General features: G+C 42.7%; 1 non-coding gene across 1 annotated transcript; it reads right to left on the bottom strand.

The window, feature by feature from the left end:
• Positions 1-1628: 1628 nt before the first annotated feature.
• Positions 1629-1701, bottom strand: TRNAT-CGU (transfer RNA threonine (anticodon CGU)). Its single transcript has one exon. It is a non-coding gene; the product is annotated as a tRNA-Thr (tRNA).
• Between the last annotated feature and the right edge of the window lie 3925 nt (positions 1702-5626).

The following is a 5626-nucleotide window of genomic DNA, read 5'->3' as shown; positions in this document are numbered from 1 at the left end:
CAAGCAACTAAAAGCTGCTCTGGCGGATTTTAGTGGAAATGAATAATCTGTGCCTGTCCTGATTCTTAAGCAATTTAAAGTAGATTTTCCAAACTTAGTACAACAAAAAGTGTTGGATTATTTCAAAAATCCAAATTACCATTTTGAGGCGTCTATTTGTGGCTTGTGGACATTATTGTATTATTCAGTATTTAGAACAAATGTGGTGGAGAGAAACTCCATCATTTTAGTCTCTGATATAGATTACTGATTTTAACAATTTATGTGAGCCACTCAGATGTTATCTTTGGGTGTTCAATTTTGCAGGCAGCTCAATTCCGATTCTGAGGCATAAGTTGAGACCAGGAGGATTGGTCACTTTACATTTAGGTAGAATCTTTATCAGGGCTTGCTGTGTTGTTTTCTTTGTTCTTCTATATTTGCTGACTTTGATTTCTTGGGCTTCAGGTAAATTTTCTACCTCCTGCGGTATTTACAAACTCATTACATTCTGATTGTCTCTTTCTTTTTTTTTCTTTCTTTCAACAGGGTCTCAGCTCTGTCACCCAGGAGCGTGACCATAGCTCACTGCAACCTTAAACTCCTAGACTCAAATGATTCTACCTTGGCCTGGAATTACAGGCTTGAGCCACCGTGCCCAGCCTGGTTGTATTTCTTTAGCTGTGCTTCATTCAAAAAACTGTTACTTAGCAGAGACTAGGGTTCATACTCTGCAAGGCTCTGAGATACAATATTAAATAAGATATGATGCCTGCTATCAGTGAACTTACAGTCCATTAAATAAGCATTATAAAATCGATAATTATAATATAGTTTCTTTAGGCCTACAATGACTAAATTAGTGGGGACTCCTTAGGTTGCGGGTGACTGAGATTTGATACAAATTAGTTTATCAGAAAGAGGCATTTATTAGCTGGTTTATATTGCCACTAATTCTGGTATTGGTAAATCTTCAAAGATTCCTACAGCTGAATTTCGTGTATCTTCAACAGTCCAGATAGCACAGCAGTTTCATTTCCATCTGTTATGAGGAATTTTAATTTTAGAATTCCTTAGTTTTGGTGATAATTTTGGTGCTGTGTATTTAGTCTTGGTTTTCAGTAGGAAGCAGTGAAGCCAGCTTGCTTCCGCCATTTTGGAATCAGAGTGTGTTTCTAGCATTTCCTACTTTTGCTACCAGTACATTCCTGCATTCTGAGAAGGTGGGCTAAAATGGGTGCTTATCGATTTGAATAATTTCCAGTTTTAGGTTTTGGCATCTAATAAACGCACCCTTCGGCAGGGCGCGGTGGTTGACGCCTGTAGTCCCAGCACTTTGGGAGGGCGAGGCGGGCCGATCACTTGAGATCAGGAGTTCCAAACCAGCCTGGCCAACATGGCGAACCTTGTCTCTACTCCAAAACACAAAAATTAGCCGGGCTTGGTGGTGCAGGCCTATAGTCCCATCTACTCGAGAGGCTGAGGCGGGAAAAAATCGCTTGAACCCGGGTGGCGGAGGTTGTATGGAGCCCAGATGGCGCCACTGCACTCCAGCCTGGGTGACGTGAGCGAGACTTCGTCTCAAAAAAACATAAAAATAAGACACAAAAAGCTACACGCGAACACCAGAACCCAAGGCTCAGTCTGCTAGGCCTTGGTAAGATTTGAACTCACGACCCCTGGTTTACGAGACCAGTGCTCCAACCCCTGAGCTACAGGGCCAGGTTAAAATTCAGCTTACTTCTTCTTACCAAACCTAATTTCACTCTCAACTCAGTTTTGTTGCTGATTTTTCACTTTCCTCCCTCTTCCAATTTTCTGGCCTATGGTCAAACAACACAAATTCCTGCATTCTCTAATAGTTTTAGCATCCCCTCCAATTAGCTTTTTGCCATTTTTAGCCACGCCCCACTGTCTGCAGTACTTTTCACGCTGCTTAACGCCCAGATATTCTGGACTTCAGTTCTTAGCGCCTTGGGGGAAAAGTGCCTTCATCTGTCTCAGATTCCCCCAAATCATAAATCAAAAGAGCCATACTGATAGGTGAGGGTAAGGGTGAGACAGTCAGGAAGCGGGCAGTGAAGCACCTCCCGGGGACGGAAGCCCAAGAGAGGCTCCGCCTGCTCGAGTCGTCTTTAAGATTGTATCATTTTGGATCCTCCACCCAGGGAGTAAATCCTTGCCGTGTTTCTGCTTCTCCACTGAGCGACACCGAAATCCAAATAAAAGAGTTCCGTCCAACGGCGCTGTGGCAAAGAAACCAAAAATTTGTTCTCTTCCACAAGGGGAAAGGGGCTGGGAGGGGCATGAGAAAAGCTATTTGAGACTCGGCTTGGACAAGCAGACCGATGTAAAAAAGTAAACCGAACCATAAATCTTAAGTCTCCTGTCCCAAGTCGGGGGCCCTGTGCTCATAAAGAAACAGTAAGTATCCCTTAAAAAAATAAAATAAATAAAAATTTAAAAAGTCCTCGACTACTGACAAATACAAGTAACATTAAAACAACTCAGAAAAAAATGAGAGCCACTGGTTGGGACGTGGGGAATCCAGGCTCTATGCGCCTGTCTTATCCCGAGGACGCAGCTCTCCCTTCCAGAAGAGAGGCTGTGAAATCTGCTGTTTAAGAGCAATCCAGCCAGCTCTCCAAAAGGTCTTGAAGGGTAAAACAATCACACATTCCGCATCCCCACCTTCATTCCGCAAATACCGGCAAAATAATGCCCGTGTGACCGGAAGTAGTATAAACGCAAACAATAGGAAAACAAAACAAGAAATGGAGGGGCTTATGAATGCGGCAGAGAGTGAGAGCGGAGAGAATCCAAGGTCAATTTTTCCACTGTTCTCCATCCTGAACTTCTTAGAATCAAAGGCTCGCCTCCCAGAGGAGCCAGTTGTTTTTTTCCGATTTTTCAAAATCCTAAACTTGCCTGGGTAGAAGGGACCCTTTCTCCTGAAGCTCCTTGTCATCACCCGAGTACCAGAGAAGAGGGGGTTGCAGGTCCAAGAAGGATCGTGAAGTCCCAACAAGCCTGTGCAGGACAGTTTTTGAGAATGTCGTTTTATGTTTAGGTACAGTGTTCGCCTCCTGATTTCTAGTGCCTAAAGAAAAGTATAACCTCAGTGAAACACAGGTCTACTATGTTCAGAGGAATCACTTGAGTCTAATTTTTTTTTGGTGTTTTTTTTTTAATGCTCTTAAGGTATCTCAGTGGGCTCTCTTTCTTTCCTTGTCTGCTGAGATTAAGACTTCTGCTTCTTAAAGGTATTCATTTAATACAGTATTCAGTAATGCATGAGCAATCATTATGGGAAATGTACTATGGATGTCACTTCTTTATCTCAAGGAGTACGCAGTAGTTAAGAGTAGGCAGGGCATGCATTCAAATCTCTACCACATAAGGCACTTGTGACACAATACTTAACCTGCAAACACACTATTATATCGCAAGTGTTTTGGCAGCTACGCGAGGGTCTGCAAGGACTGAAATTCTGGAAAAGTACCAGCCTTAATATCTCTTACTTCTCACTTCGTTTTCCACAAGTCAGCAGAGGCTTGCACCAGGGAACTTACATGGAGGGTGTCTGGAGCCTGAAGATAAAACAGACCTTCGGTTCTTGAAAAAATTAGGTATGGCCTCTTTTACAGAGCTTTTCTCAACCTGGGCTCTTTCAGAATTAGAGAAGACTCATAAGTTAGGGGGTGGAGGGAAGGGGACAGTGGTGAGAAAACAGAGACATAAAGGAAAAATAATAAAGATGAAAGGGAGAATGCTGAAGGGCAGGAATTAGGAGTGGATAGGTAGCCTGTTCCTATACACATTTCCTCTACCAAATTTGTTAGCCACATTCCCAAAGATGCCCTGACTCCACTGCCATCTCCCAGGCTCAAGTCTCTGGTTGTGAATCTGGATTTTAGAAAATAGGTAATGATCCACCTTTCAACTTATGAACACCACATTGTATACTATATACTATATATAGGTATATGTAGGTACATATATATGTATGCGTATAGGCATATATTGTATATGGAGCTTGTGCCAGAAGGCAAATCAACTATATCACTAATCATCTTCAGTTCCATTGACTCACTGATTGTAGGAAAAGTTCCTCAGTAAAGGCAGCAGTGCATTTAATTATACTTTGGTGCAAGCTTATCAGACCGTACCATATCCATATGGAATATCATGCAGCTCTTACAGATTTTTAGAAGAAACCTGCATTTAATAATACAGAGAAAGTTCATGAACTACCATTGAGTGAACAAAGCAGAGGGCAAAACTTAAGGATCACAATTTCATTCTCAGTGTATTTGCATACAAAATCTTAGAAGGAAATAAATCAGCATACTGATGACTATTGGTTGACTTTTGAATTTATCTATAAGTCAAATGATTATATTGTAATACTTTCTAAATTATAAAAAAATAAAATATGCTAAAGTAATATTTCTTTGTATTTGGTTTAACCTTCTAATAAATGTGATTTGAGGAGCTGAATAATTCAGGATTTAGTAAATGTAAGATCTGTCCCTTTGACTCTGTGACACTAGATTAAAAAATTAACTTTATTGTTTTTATTGTTATTAATTTCTACTTCCGGTAGGAAGCAGTGGCTCACGCTTGTAACCCCAACACTTTGGGAGGCCAAGGCGGGAGGATCACCTGAGGTCAGGAGTTCGAGACCAGCCTGGCTAACATGGTGAAACCCTGTCTCCACTGAAAATACAAAAAATGGCCGGGTGGTGGCTCATGCCTGTAATCCTAGCACTTTGGGAGGCCGAGGCGAGCAGATCACGAGGTCAAGAGATGGAGACCATCCTGGCCAACATGGTGAAACCTCGTCTCTACTAAAATACAAAAATTAGCTGGGCATGGTGGTTCGTGCCTGCAATCCCAGCTACTCGGGAGACTGAGGCAGGAGAATCGCTTGAACCCGGGAGGCGGAGGTTGCAGTGAGCTGAGATCAGGCCACTGCACTCCAGCCTGGCAACAGAGCGAGACTCCGTCTCAAAACGAAAAAGAAAATACAAAAAATTAGCCAGACGCGGTGGCGTGCGCCTGTAATCCCAGCTACTCAGCAGGCTGAGACAGGAGAACTGCTTGAACCTGGGAGACAGAGGTTGCAGTGAGCTGAGATTACACCATTGCACTCCAGCCTGGGTGACAAGAGTGAAACTCCATCTCAAAAAAAAAAAAAAAAAAAAAAAATTCCTACTTCCTTCTATTGTAGTATATACCTTTGCCTAATTAGAATGTTTTAATGAGTGCTTTCAGAGCACCCATTATACTGATTTCTAATTTCAGAGTTATGTTTAAGAGGGAAAATCACAAATGCAGGAAGTTACTATTCAGGCCATGGATCTTGATGCTCTTATAGACTCCATCTTTTTTTTTTTTTTTTTTTTTTTTTGAGACGGAGCCCAGGCTGGAGTACAGCGGCGCGATCTCAGCTCACTGCAAGCTCCGCCTCCCGGGTTCACGCCATTCTCCTGCCTCAGCCTCCCGAGTAGCTGGGACTACAGGCGCTCGCCACCACGCCCCGCTAATTTTTTGTATTTTTTAGTAGAGACGGGGTTTCACTGTGTTAGCCAGGATGACCTCGATCTCCTGATCTCGTGATCCGCCTGCCTCGGCCTCCCAAAGT

Source organism: Pongo pygmaeus, chromosome 5 (genome assembly GCF_028885625.2).
Source record: "Pongo pygmaeus isolate AG05252 chromosome 5, NHGRI_mPonPyg2-v2.0_pri, whole genome shotgun sequence".
Taxonomy (NCBI): Eukaryota; Metazoa; Chordata; class Mammalia; order Primates; family Hominidae; genus Pongo; species Pongo pygmaeus.
This window is presented reverse-complemented; position numbering and strand designations above follow the sequence as displayed.